Raw genomic sequence first — 14,944 nt, forward strand, 5'->3', positions numbered from 1 at the left:
CAATTAAGTTTATCTTGGTCTCATCAGACCACAGGACATGGTTCTAGTAAACCATGTCCTTAGTTTGCTTGTCTTCAGCAAACTGTTTGCAGGCTTTCTTGTGCATCATCTTTAGAAGAGGCTTCCTTCTGGGATGACAGCCATGCAGACCAATTTGATGCAGTGTGCGATATATGGTCTGAGCCCTGACAGGCTGACCCCCCACCCCTTCAACCTCAGCAGCAGTGCTGGCAACACTCATACATCTATTTACAAAAGAAAACCTCTGAATATTACACTTAGCATGTGCACTCAACTTCTTTGGTCAACCACGGCGAGGCCTTTTCTGAGTGGAACCTGTCCTGTTAAACCACTGTATGGTCTTGGCCACCGTGCTACAGCTCAGTTTCAAGGTCTTGGTAATCTTCCCTATAGCCTAGGCCATCTTTATGTAGAGCAACAATTCTTTTTTCAGATCCTTAGAGAGTTCTTTGCTATGAGGTGCCATGTTGAACTTCCAGTGACCAGTATGAGACAGTGAGAGAGATAACACCAAATTTAACACACCTGCTCCCCATTCACATCTGAGACCTTGTAACACTAACGAGTCACATAACATCGGGGAGGGAAAATGGCTAATTGGGCCCAAATTGGACATGTTCACTTATGCCTCGTACACACGCAACGATTATCGGCCGACCGATCGTCCGACTTTTGTCCAGAGTGGTGTTTTGTTGGTTGGAATGTGCCTAGACTGCACACGAATTTTCTCGGCCAACAAAAATCTACTTCAGAAGTGATGTCATGTGCTGGTTTACTTTCCGTGTGTCTTTTCTTCTCTGAGCATGCCCAGTCTTGCTCATCAGATTTTTGTCTGCCGAAATCTGTACTGACTGACGGAAAATCGGCCGTTGTATTGACGGCCAATAAAGATTTTATAGCCTGCACACCAGATTTTGTTCGGCCGAAAAGTCGGAGTCGGTTGTCGGAAGCATCATACTAACAAGCCGAAAATCGGCCGATCGGACGTTGGCCGAAAATTCACGGCCAACTATCGACGCGTGTGTACGGGGCTTTAGGGGTGTACTCACTTTTGTTGCCAGTGGTTTAGACATTAATAGCTGTGTGTTTACTTATTTTGAGGGGACAGCAAATTTGTTATACAAGCTGTACACTCACTACTTGTAGCAAAGTGTCAATTCTTCAGTGTTGTCAGATAAAAAGATATCATAAAATAATTATAAAAATGTGAAGGGTGTACTCACTTTTGTGAGATACTGTATAACTACAATTGTGATATAAAGTGCTAATATTCCTTCTGTGAATTGTGCAAATTGCTGCCACCACTGTGCTCACAGAACACGCCCTATGCGTTATATCACCATCACGTGACTTCCTCAGGGACCCGTGACAGTGACGTAAAACACATAGGGCATGAGTGGAAGCAGACGAGGGAGCCAGTGGAAGAAAAACTCTGGTACTCATGTTTTTTGTTGGCTTTTTACAAGTAATTAAAGTGTAAGTGCAGTTTTTATCATTTAATAAACCATTGACATCAATAACAGTACACTGTGAGGAGCATTTCTGTACTTTTTCTTCCCCCATACAAAGCAGAATACTGGGAGAAATACTTAGAGGTGGACAGAGGATACAGGTGAATCACATTGTGGATGATAATATACAGTATATATGCTGAGATACAAGTAAATTGAAGGTGAGAGTTCTGTGAGCACAGTAGTGGCAGCAATTTGCACAAGGCACAGATGTTATTTGCACTAAGGTGACAGGAAGAATAAAAATGACATAAAAGACTATTTAAATTTTTTTAAATTTTATTATTATTCTTTTTATTTACACAACATTTCGCAACATTTTAATAAAAGATTTGTCAAAAACAGTTTACTGTGTTTTTACACTTTTTTGGTGAATGAGTAGGGGTACGATGTACCCGATACCCATTCACATAGAGGCGAGGCGGGATCTGGGGGCCTCTTTTTAAAGGGGGCTTCCAGATTCAGATAAGCCCCCCACCCGCAGACCCCCACAACCACAGCCCAGTGTTGTCGGGAAGAGGCCCTTGTCCCCATCAACATGAGGGTAAGGTGCTTTGGGGGCACCCCAAAGCACCCTTCCCATGGTGAGGGCAAGTGGCCTGGTTTGGTTCAAGGGGGGGGGTGCTCATTTGCCCCCCCCCATTTCCTGCCTTGCCAGGCTGCATGCTCTGATAAGGGTCTGGTATGGATTTTGGGGGGACCCCACTCCGTTTTTTTTTTTTTTTTAATTTTAATGTGGAGTTCCCCTTAGAATCTATACCAGACCCAAAGGGCCTGGTATAGATTTTGGGAGGGATCCCATGCCATTTTTTTTTTCAAATCCTGTCATAGGGTTCCCCTTAATCACTTAAATACGGGGAACTTTCACCCCCTTCCTGCCTAGACCAATTTTCAGCTTTCAGTGCCCATTGGCGTCTATGGGAAATATTTGTCAGTTTGACATGGCACTGCTCCCCGTTTTTAACATTGACATCTATGGGAAATATTGGTCAGCTTGACATGGCACTGCTCCCCATCTTTAACATTGTCGTCTATGGGAAACATTGGTCAGCTTGACATAACACTGCTCCCAGTCTAACATTGGCATCTACGGGAAATATTGGACAGCTTGACATGGCACTACTCCTGAACCATAAGTGACAGGGACACCAACTTGGGGAGCACACAGGGCTACAACATATCCATACATTTTAAAAGTGGGGTATGTCTGTACACTACACTGACAGCACTTAACTGACTGTTAGCATTTTATTATTGGACCCAGGCAGCACAATGTCTTGGGCCAGTCCTGCAACCAGGGATCACATCTGCTCAAAATGGCACCACAACTGGAAGCTCATTCATTTCATTCTAACCAGCAACTCCCAGGGCTCATCACAGATTCAGCCACAGGTTACTCTTTCCAGGCTCCTGGTTCTCCAGCAACAGCAGCAGCCATTAAAGTCTAATGGGGAGTACTCAGATTGGGGGGGTGTGGAAAGCGGGGTCCCCCAGGGTTCTGTCCTGGGGCCAATCCTGTTTAATTTATTCATAAATGATCTAGAGGAGGGGATATCGAGTAAAATCTCAGTATTTGCAGATGATACTAAACTAAGCTTGCCAATATCTTCTACGCAGGATGTGGAAACCTTACAAGCGGACCTGAACAAAATTATGGGGTGCGCAACTACATGGCAGATGAGGTTTAATGTTGAAAAATGTAAAGTAATGCACCTGGGTGCCAAAAACCAGAAAGCAAGCTACTCACTGGGGGGGGGGGGGGGATGGAAAATGCCAAGCCGCTGCAAGCAACGCCAACAGAATACTGGGATGTACAAAAAAGATAAAAGGGATTCTCTTGCTCCCTGTGTCCGTCCAAAGCCAAATTTACCCTGTTGCGCCATATTGAGGAGGTTTGTGTAATGTTTTGGTCAAATGTATATCGATTGTTATATATTATTGGAGTATCGTTTGTTACACACCACACACGATGTTATGTACAAATTTTTCTTGCTCTTATTTGTTTATTCAAAGAATCTTTATATCTGCAATCGGTCCTGACGAAACAACCTGCAAAACGCATTGACCTTCAGGCAGGCTTATTCTCTTATATTGACGCTAGGTCTTATATGTAGGCTGGACTCATAATATGTCTTGACATGTGGGACTAATTATAACCCTCTTTTTGGGTTGAATTTTTTCCTTATGTTTTTTATCTATTATGTTTTTAATGGAACTCAATAAGTTTGAATTTTATATAATTTTTTGATATTGAAGTCTGTCCTTATTGTGCCAATAAAGTCCACCTTGGGTCTAGTTTCCAACTGGGCCTTTTTTTTCTCTTTTGACTAATTATAGGATGATGGCACGCTCATGTTAGCTCATTTTTTGGTAAAAAGGAAACTAATGCAGCCACTAAATCTGAAGATTGGTAAAGCTGCTGCTTTTTGGTTATGAGTTTAATAAGACTTTAATTAATACTTTGTTCAGCTTTCAGAAGTGACAGGTGACACTGTGGCTGAACATTGTGGGACAGATTCAGCAGAAGATATCACTGGGCTCTTATTTATTCTTACCTGATTACTCAATTTCCTCCCTCTCGTGTCTGTATTCCTTGGGGGGGGCGACCCCCAAATGGCATTGGGTGGCAGCCTGACATTCTCTTCTCTCCCTTGTGGGACTCTGGAAAGGATTCAAAGGTGGTGGGCTAATGGTATAAGAATAGATAGAATACTTGGGGCCAGTGTTCCCTTTAAGGTGCGCGCGTGCGCGGACGCGCAGTGGAAATTACGTCCCGCGCAAGCACCTAGTTAGACGGCGCAGCCGCAGGCGGGGCGGCCAGGGAGCAGAGCGTGCGCCCCGAGAGCACGCCCATCGTGTGACAATAGCGAATGAAAATTCGCTATTGTCATACGGATCCTCCTCCTGGCCAATCAGGGAGCGGGTCCTCCCGCTTCCTGATTGGCCGAAAGGCCAACTTCATGCCATTGGCCGAGGAGGAGGCGCCGGGACTCGGGAGGATGGAGACGCGGGAAGCTGGAAGCCGGGGACTGAAGACAGAGTACCGTGACCGTCCGTGAGGTAAGTGCACGGGGTCGCGGGGGGGCCATGCCACGGCTGGTCAAACACCAGAAGATCCACTCAGGAGGTCAGAAGCTGTTCATTTGCTCGGAATGCAGCACATCCCTTACCCGGGCCGCAATGCCGACTTCCTGCTCCACCAGCATGTTAACGCAGGAGAGAAGCTGGCATCTCTGCATTTATTGGGGGCAATGCTGTGGCACTCTGCAGTTTATTGGGGGCAATGCTGTGGCACTCTGCAGTTTATTGGGGGCATTGCTGTGGCACTCTGCAGTTTATTGGGGGCAATGCTGTGGCACTCTGCAGTTTATTGGGGGCATTGCTGTGGCACTCTGCAATGTATTGGGGGCATTGCTGTGGCACTCTGCAGTTCATTGGGGGCAATGCTGTGGCACTCTGCAGTTTATTGGGGGCATTGCTGTGACACTCTGCAATTTATTGGGGGCATTGCTGTGGCACTCTGCAGTTTATTGGGGGCATTGCTGTGACACTCTGCAGTTTATTGGGGGCAATGCTGTGGCACTCTGCAGTTTATTGGGGGCATTGCTGTGGCACTCTGCAATGTATTGGGGGCATTGCTGTGGCACTCTGCAGTTTATTGGGGGCAATGCTGTGGCACTCTGCAGTTTATTGGGGGCATTGCTGTGACACTCTGCAGTTTATTGGGGGCAATGCTGTGGCACTCTGCAGTTTATTGGGGGCATTGCTGTGACACTCTGCAGTTTATTGGGGGCAATGCTGTGGCACTCTGCAGTTTATTGGGGGCATTGCTGTGGCACTCTGCAATGTATTGGGGGCATTGCTGTGGCACTCTGCAGTTTATTGGGGGCATTGCTGTGGCACTCTGCAATGTATTGGGGGCATTGCTGTGGCACTCTGCAGTTCATTGGGGGCAATGCTGTGGCACTCTGCAGTTTATTGGGGGCATTGCTGTGACACTCTGCAATTTATTGGGGGCATTGCTGTGGCACTCTGCAGTTTATTGGGGGCAATGCTGTGGCACTCTGCAGTTTATTGGGGGCATTGCTGTGACACTCTGCAATTTATTGGGGGCATTGCTGTGGCACTCTGCAGTTTATTGGGGGCAATGCTGTGGCACTCTGCAGTTTATTGGGGGCATTGCTGTGGCACTCTGCAGTTTATTGGGGGCAATGCTGTGGCACTCTGCAGTTTATTGGGGGCATTGCTGTGGCACTCGGCAGTTTATTGAGGGCAATGCTGTGGCACTCTGCAGTTTATTGGGGGCAATGCTGTGGCACTCTGCAGTTTATTGGGGGCAATGCTGTGGCACTCTGCAGTTTATTGGGGGCAATGCTGTGGCACTCTGCAGTTTATTGGGGGCATTGCTGTGGGCACTCTGCAGTTTATTGGGGGCAATGCTGTGGCACTCTGCAGTTTATTGGGGGCATTGCTGCGGCACTCTGCAGTTTATGGGGGGCATTGCTGTGACACTCTGCAATTTATTGGGGGCATTGCTGTGGCACTCTGCAGTTTATTGGGGGCAATGCTGTGGCACTCTGCAGTTTATTGGGGGCATTGCTGTGGCACTCTGCAGTTTATTGGGGGCAATGCTGTGGCACTCTGCAGTTGATTGGGGCAAGCTGGTCACTCTGCATTGACGTCCCCCCCCCCCCCCATTGCTCAATCTAAAGGTTTGCGCTCAGAAATTTTTTTATTTGCTCAGCACAGTAAAAAATTAGAGGGAACATTGCTTGGGGCTGGTTAAACAAGTCCCAATTGGCTGAAACAGCAGGATGGAAGGCAGAGCATGGGCTGGCCTGGAGTGGGGAGTGATGGAATATTTGTGTAGCACCCTCCTAGTTCAGAATAGGCTGCTGGATTTAGTTTAGCTCCTCTGTAAACAGTGGAGCAGAGGATGATTTCTTCAGGCTGCACAGTGTTTCACAGGCTGCTGTTCTGCTACTCTTCCCTGTCTTCTAGAGTGTTCTTCTCGCATAGTGAATGCGAGAGCAGGACAAGCATCCTGAATATTTATGGGACTCCAACCAATCCCTGGGGAAGTGTGCCCAGAAGGTGGAGAGGGGGCCTATAAGTAGGCCTGGGAGAAAGAGAGCAGAATTCCTGGGTCCAGTCCTGCAAGAGGAAACCCCTGGAACAGAGAAAACTAGAGGAGCCAGAGTGAAGACATTGAGGTCCCAGCTGGAGAGTCTACTGAAGAACCTTTATCCAGAGACTATGCTGAGCCAGGAGGAAGTTAGTGAGAAGAAGTCCAATGATCCTGTGGCTGAGTGAGTAATTATCCCCACTTTACATAGGAGAAGTGACAGGTTGGGTACTTCGATCTCTTAAAGTGGTTGTAACCCTAATTTTTTTTAAATACTCCTGTCCCTTTAAGACACAAGAAATAGCAGTGCTTTTGCCATGCCAATTGTCCCTTTCTGGGAGCAGGGGTTGATTGCTTAGGGCTGCTCAGTGTTTCACAGGCTGCTGTCCGGCTACTAGAGTGTTCTGGAAGCATAGTGAATGGGAGAGCAGGACACGCACCCTTAATATTTATGGGACTTAATCCCTGAGGGAGGTGTGCCCAGAAGGTGGAGGGAGAGCCAATAAGTAGGCCGAGGCCTGGCAGTAAGATAGCAGAATTCCTGGACCTAGTCCTGCAAGAGCAGACCTCTGGGATAAAAAAAGCTAGAGGAACCAGAGTGAAGACATTGAGGTCCTAGCTAGGCTTAGCTGGAGGGCCTATTGAAGAACCTTTGTCCAGAGACTGAGCTGAGCCAGGAGGAAGTTGGTGGGAGAAGTCCAACGATCCTGTGGCTGAGTGAGTAATTGACCCCACTTTACAGAGGAGAAGTAACAGTGAGGTACGTTGGTCTCTTAAGGGAGTGGAGGAAACTATCAGTACAAGGAGTACTGCAGGATATTCCTTTTGCAAGCCCAGTACATCCGGGAGTTGTGCAAAACAGTCAGGAGTTGTGCAATACCTCCAGAAAGTTACCCAGTACAGACAGGATTTTTTTTTTTTTTTGCCCAGAGAAAGCCTTCTGAGAGTGGGGTCTGTCCCCAGAAACTGGAGATGTCCAAACAGTTTAGACAGGAAAAAAATAAGACCTGCCATCTAAAACAAAGCAAAAATGTGGGCTGGAATTCCACTTAACGTTAAAGTTGTCTAAATAGCAGATCAGGAGATATTTAGATGTTTATTGGGTGCTGATATTTGTCCCACCTGGAGGCTATCAGGCAAATATTTTAGTAAATACGTATGGTATCAGTTATGTGTTCCTAAGAAAGATGTGGCTTTTACCTTAAACTTTAAATAAAAGTTCAGTGTACTAAACTTGTTTTTATTTTAATATATAAGCCAACCCCATTCTTTGTAGGGTAGACCTCCACTGAAGTCTTCCAGCCTTCTACATTCTCAGCACCAACTGAAGTACCTGGTAAGTATATGCTGGAATATTGTTATGTTTTTTTTTTTTTTTATCACTCAGCTCGCGGTTGCTCCCTCCAATTTCTCTACAAGAGAGAAAAGGAACGAGAATATTGTTATGTTATATTATATTATATTATTATATTATATTATATCATATCATATCATATCATCATATCATATTATATTATATCATATTATATTATATTATATTATATTATATCATATTATATTATATTATATTATATTATATTATATTATATTATATTATATTATATCATATTATATTATATCATATCATATCATATCATATCATATTATATTATATTATATTATTATCAAGCACAAAGCACTTTACTAGTTGTTTTAAGAAGTTTTAATCACAATGTCAACATATGATTAATCGAGTTATAAAGCACTGCATGAACTGTCAACAATCACAGACTTTATTATAGATTACCCCTGTTTTTATCACAGATTATTTACCACTTTTTATATTTAAGTAATAAAGAATTGCTCATGACCAGTGTTCTTATATACAGTGCCACATCCCTTTAAAGTACAACAATTTGGGGAGTTCCCCTAGATTGGGACTTTTTTGGCACAAAGACTAAGATATGTAGAAAAATTGGTATACAATATTTTATTAAGCAGTAATATGCAAAAAAATTATAGGATTTGTATAAAAACAGCAAGCAACATTCAATTTTTTATACAAATCCTATCATTTTTTGCATATTATTGCATAATAAAATATTGTATACCAATTTTTCTACATATCTTAGTCTTTGTGCCTAAAAAGTCCCAATCTAGGGAAACTCCCCAAATTTTTGTACTTTTTTATATTTATATATTTTTCTTTGTGATTTATTGTTCATGCACAGTATGAATTATTATTTACATATAGCACAGAAGATTAATCATGGATTATTTACCACATTTTTATATTTATATATATTTTATTTATTGTTTATGCACTGCGTGTATTAGCAAATTATAATTTATATGTAGCACAGAAGAATAGCGCACCACCATTTCTTTATACATTTCTGATTACTTCAAGTTTTTGAGTACTTGATCACGATGTGAGCAGCAATTTATTTATTAGGGACTTCCCACATTACTTATAGCAGCGCACCTGTTCCACATTCAATTATTGAATTAATTAAATTATTAGTATTATTCAATATTATATTATATTATATTATATTATATTAAATTATTTTATACTATTCATCCTAATATAATCATTTATAAGGAAAGAAAACTTGGTATTCAGCTTTCAGGTAAAGTTTAAATGACTCCTCTGTTTTACTTTGATTCAAAAAGCATGGCAAGTTTTCTTATATCATTTTTCTCATAATGGTTTATTCCCACAATAAATGCGAAAATTCAAATTGATTCACAAATTTGAAAGCAAATAATACCAAAAGTTGAGTAGACTAGAATTAAACCAGCCACTGTACATATTTCACAATCTTAATTGTAAGCGTATTAAAAAAACATTATAAAGCGGATCAGACAAATTTTCATTTTTGTGTATAGATTGGGAATTTTTAGCTTTTTACAATTTTGATAAAACTTTTATTAAACTCTAGTTCCCAAATATATTGCTCACATGCATTAGATGTAATAATAATAAAAAAAAAAAAAAAGTTTACAGTAATCCCCCGCTCCATCGCGGTTCAGTTTTTGCGGTCCCGGTAATTCGCGGTTTTTTATGTAATGTTATTTTACTATATAAATCATTAAAAATTAAATATTTTTGTGTTTTCCTAGCTCTTGCTCTGTCTCTTAGTATCTTTTATGTGTTTAAATGAGTTTCTATTTTTTTAAAAGTGTGTTTAAAGACCTTAAAATGCTTCTACACGTACAGTGACAGTAAAAAAAACATGCTTACAATGCATTTTAATAGGGTTTTTCTATTTCGCGGAATTTTACTTTTCGCGGCTGGGTCCGGAACGTAACCCCCGCAATGGAGGGGGGTTTACTGTATTTATTAAAATCATTTTTACAGTTTTGCAATTTCAGGTCATTTCTCTTTTCAAGTTTCTTCACACTTAAACTACATTTGATATAAGGATTGCCGCCTGACACCCACGATCATTCCCCGCTGAGAGAGAAGGACGGTCAGCTGTTGTAAACACAGTCGATCGTTCTTCTCCCTGGAATGATCACAGAGCTTCTATATATCCTCATATATGGTCATCTCAGAAGCCACGCCCCTCCACAGTTAGAATCACTCCCCTAGGCTCACATTTAACCCCTTGATCACCCACAGGGTTAACCCCTTCCCTGCCAATGGCATTATTACAGTAACAGTGCCTATTTTTAGCACTGATTACTGTAGTAATGTCACTGGTACCCCCAAAAAATGTCAGTTAAGGGTCCGATCTGTCCGCAGCAATTTTGCAGTCCCGCAAAAAATCGCAGATCGCTGCCATTACTAGTAAAAAAAAAAAGAACAATAAAAATGACATAAATCTTTCCAGTAGTTAGTAGACGCTATAACGTTTGCACAAACCAATCAAAATACGCTTACTGCGATTTTTTTTTTACCAAAAATATGTAGCAGAAAACAAATTGGCCTAAAATGGTAAAAAAAAATTATTTTAAATTTTTTTTTGGGAATGTCATATAGCAGAATGTGATTTTTATTTTTGTTTTCAAAATTGTTGCTTTTTTTTGTTTGTAGCGCAAAAAATTAAAATTGCACAGGTGATGAAATACCACTAAAAGAAAGCTCCTATTTGTGGGGAAAAAAGGACGTAAATTTTGTTTGGGTACAGCATCGCACGAGTGCGTAATTGTCGGATAAAGTAATGCAGTGCCGAATCGCAAAATAGGGCCTGGTCAGGAAGGGGGTAAATCTTCCGGGGCTGAAGTGGTTAAAAAAAGGCGTTTTTTGGTTTTGCCTGTAGAAGCAGCTCAGCGTTATCTTGTGTGTCCATGCACATTAAAGCGGAGTTCCGGCCACAGAATCGTTTTTTTTTTTTTAAATACTTCCCAAACAGTGATCCACCTCCCTTCATACATCAGCTAATCCGGTGATATACAGTGTAATAATAGATTTGCAATCATAAATTCTTACTTTATATAATGTTTGCAGAGGGCCGCCATCTTTGTCTGGGTTTCCCGAAGCCGCAGTATGGAAATGTCTGCCCTGCTTCCTTGTTGTAGAGGGAGGAGGCCGGTGAATGCAGCGCGAAATCTCGCGCATGCTCAGTACTATGCGATCGGCATAGTATAGGGACGCCTATCATCGTGTTATTTCCTGTTTGCAAATAATGCGATGAGAGGAGCGGCCGGACGCCTTCGTCACTGCCCATTGCATCCTGGGAGTGATGACTAAGAGCTCCCAGGACGCATTGCAGGACAGGAAGTAACTGCGCGGGCCGCGGCCGAGGTGGGAGGAAGTAGAAGGAAAGGTGAGTATATTTTCTACAGAAACAAGGTAAGTAAAAAAAATAAATAAATACGGGAATACCCAATACTGTTACAGGTGACAATAAGCGGATGCCACAAAATCTATTGTAACGATTTTGTGGCTGGAACTCCGCTTTAAGAAGATTAGAGGCATATTTTGAGCTCAGCGTGTAGAGGCAGAAAAAAAAACCTTCTGGTTTGCTTATTTGATTGGAGCTTTCTGGTAGAAAAAAGCTAAACTCTCCAAAACTCGCCTAAACTGTGTACAAAAACGTTCTATATGAGCGTTTTTTTTTTCTGCCAGGTGAACTTTTTTTTTTTTTTTTTTTCCTAAGCCCAACGTTCATAGAGCCTATATGTTGAATAAATACCTTTTAAGGATGAGAAGCATTTGAAGATAAAAGGTTTCGACTTTACGCCGACGGGACAAAGCTGGATACACACTATACAACTTTTGTTGTTTGATTTCCTTTAGATTTACCTTCAACTATGTAGTGCAAGGGTCTGCCTGATTGCATAACAAATTGAAAGTGTTTAGGTTTGACCTCATATTATTTGATTTTGGTAAATCTAAAGGAAAAAAAGCTAAAGGAAATTGTATAGTGTGTATCCAGCTTAATACTGTAAAAATATTCCAATTGGGACCCTGCTGACACTACAGGATTCCCTTATTTTGGAGGGATTTCCTCTCACTTCCTGTTTTGGATATGGGGCAGGAAGTGACGGGAAATCTCCCCAATGGGACAGAAATGGCAAAAGAAAAATTCCCAGAGGTGATAACTCTCCCTAACTCTATCCAAAATGAAAATACATTTGGCTGTAGTTACACTTTAAGTCATTTTTTTATGTGCAGATTTGTGAAAATGTGAGTCTGGATGTTAGAAAACAAATCTGGTATAGACCAGGAATACACAGTGCATGGTGTAATTCAAATCTTTGTTACCAGCTGACCAGTGGAAGAGGGGTATGGGATATTGTCCTTCAGTACATAGTAAAACCTAACATACTTTTACTGCATTCAAATATCAATCATTTGACTCAAATATTATTAATATGCTAATATAGTTATACATAAAATAGTGTTCTTTCATGTATTTATGCCCTTATTAGGAAACAGTAGAAAGCTAGCATTAATATAATAATATAATTATATACCTTATAATGATCAATTATTTTCAAATAATATGAAGAAGAAGGAAAACTTGCGATTAGAGGAGAAGCGTTTTAACCTCAGGCAACGTGGGGAGTTCTTTACTGTTAGAGCTACAAGATTGTGGAATTCTCTACCACAAGAGGTGGTTTCTGCGGGAAGTATGGTGGCTCTCAAAAGACTCTTAGACGTACATCTCAAGGATCAGAACATTCAGGGGTATGAGAGATGATTACGGCCACACACACCTACAAAGGTTGAACTGGATGGACTATTGTCTTTATTCAACCTCACCTACTATGTAACTTCTCCTTCTCTCCAAACCAGGAATAAATTAAAATCACAAAGACAATTATCTGGGGTATCAGGACAATATCCCCCCGGACAATATCCCCCCGGACATTATCCCCTCGGGCAATATCCCCCGGGACAATACCCCCCCGGAAAACATCCCCCTGGACATAATCCCCCCAGGACAACATCCCCCCTGATAATATCCCCCCGGAAAACATCCCCCTGGACATAGGGTTAGGGTTAGAGGGGGGATATTGTCTAGAGGGATATTGTCCAGGGAGGATATTGTCCAGGGGGATGGTGTCCAGAGGGGATATTGTCCGGGGGGATGTTGTCCAGGGGGGATATTGTCCGGGGGGATATTGTCCGGGGAATATTTTCCGGGGGGATATTGTCCGGGGGGATATTGTCCTAGAATCATTATCTGGGTACTCTTCTCATTCAGACAAGAAAACCCATATAAAAATAATTAGTTCAGTTAATATAATGGATTATTATAATCTTAGTGGCACTTTTCCACTGCAAGTACCGGCTAGTACCGGCTCGGCTCTACTCGGCCCTGCTTGGTCAGGTTTGCTTTTCCACTGCTGGTACCGCATGGTATAGTGTCGGAACGGTTCGGTACGGTACGGTATAGGTTTGCTTTTCCACTAAAGTAGTACTAAGTTAAGTGGGTGGGATAACAACGGGGTGGGTGGGATTCTCTGACCAATCAGTGGCTAGTAGTGACTGCATGCAAAGGATTGTGGGATATGGTACCAGTTTGATACCTGTTGGAACCACAATCGAGTAGGTACTGTTTTTTCAGAGCCGTACCGTACCGTTCGGTTCCATGCAGTGGAAAAGCAAACCTATACAGTACCGTACCGAACCGTTCCGACCCTATACCATGCGGTACCAGCAGTGGAAAAGCACAAAAAGGTGCCGAACCGATACGGTTCCATGCAGTGGAAAAGCGCCATTAGTGTCAGTCATCCTTTAGCACAGATTGAGTGAGGACTAGAGTGGGTAGCCCGTGAGGCAAAAAGCATCCCTGTTTAAGATGTCTATGGCCCTTGAAACCATAGTCAATGGAGATTGGAACTTCAGTTCTTGTGAACCATCTCCAATGGCATCTAAGAACCTGCTGTGCTCTTCCTTTTGTGCAATTAATGAACAGGATAGAACAAGACCCCCTTAATCATTGTTTTAGCTATGGGTAACCAGATCCAGTAAGTTCTAGAAATTTTATATCATATCCACCTAAACCTGCCATAATGGTTGCCAGATGTACCTGAACTTTTGTGATGGTCTAGAGCACATGTGTCAAACACAAGTCCCGCCGGCCGAATCCGGCTCTCCAGGCCACCTCATGTGGCCCTCGCACCTGTCCTGCAGCTGCAGGAGAGCTCCAGCCTTCCTTTGGTCCCCCTCCAGACCCTGCACTTTCTGCTTCCTAGCAATGCCCCCAGCTCCTTCTCATCAGCACCACAAGGTAAGGGGGGAGCACTGTGATGTAAGGGAGGGTGGAGGACTCTTGACTGCTGATGGTGGGGGTGCTCTTGACATCTGGTGTAGGGAGGGGTGGGGTACTCTCGAAAACTAGTCTTACAGATACAACCAGCCCTTTGAGGGCAATCATAATGCTGATGTGGCCCATGATGATATTGAGTTTGACACCCCTGGTTTACAGCAAGCAAACATTGAACTTTTTATTGTATCGGAACAACCATTTTATGTGTGCCGAACATTAGGGTGCCTCATGTTGTCATTAAATCATAATGTCAATTTTGTCTTTTTTCTTTCCATGAATCCAAATTATTCACAGAGCCGAAAGATGTTCACCTTGAAGAAATCCCTGTTACTCCTTTTCTTTCTAGGGACCATCTCCTTATCTCTCTGTGAGCAAGAGTAAGTACAGTATGTAAAATAAGTATTAAATACAATTGTTCACTTCTAAAGCTTAATTTTGGGCAAACAGCTAAACATATAGGCAGGGCCAGCTCTACCATGGGTCCTGTTGGGTCCATTGGACCCAAGTAGAACTTTGAGAGGGGCAGCAAATTGACGCCCATGTTTTGTGTGTTATCAGTTTGCGGCGCGCTACGGGCG

The 14,944-nt window shown here is 42.5% G+C and overlaps 2 protein-coding genes and 1 long non-coding RNA gene across 6 annotated transcripts in view; 1 reads left to right on the forward strand and 2 right to left on the reverse strand.

Moving 5' to 3' along the window:
- Positions 1-14,944, reverse strand: part of LOC309564357 (uncharacterized protein) — a 1,447,080-nt gene that overhangs the window by 435,792 nt on the left and 996,344 nt on the right. The window lies entirely within an intron of this gene.
- The window catches only part of LOC309562846 (uncharacterized protein), a 359,272-nt gene that overhangs the window by 185,873 nt on the left and 158,455 nt on the right, over positions 1-14,944 (forward strand). The window contains exon 3 of one of the 3 annotated variants that reach the window (XR_014225643.1): positions 14,661-14,743. The exons of the other annotated variants lie outside the window; for them this stretch is intronic. The gene's annotated coding sequence lies outside the window, so the exon portion shown is untranslated. The remainder of the gene's footprint in view (positions 1-14,660; positions 14,744-14,944) is intronic. 3 annotated transcript variants of the gene reach the window in all.
- LOC309563017 overlaps positions 1-14,944 on the reverse strand; it is a 350,229-nt gene that overhangs the window by 177,235 nt on the left and 158,050 nt on the right. The gene's annotated exons all lie outside the window — the stretch shown is intronic.

The sequence above is a fragment of the Pelophylax lessonae genome, assembly GCF_965119305.1.
Source record: "Pelophylax lessonae genome assembly, chromosome: 9".
Taxonomy (NCBI): Eukaryota; Metazoa; Chordata; class Amphibia; order Anura; family Ranidae; genus Pelophylax; species Pelophylax lessonae.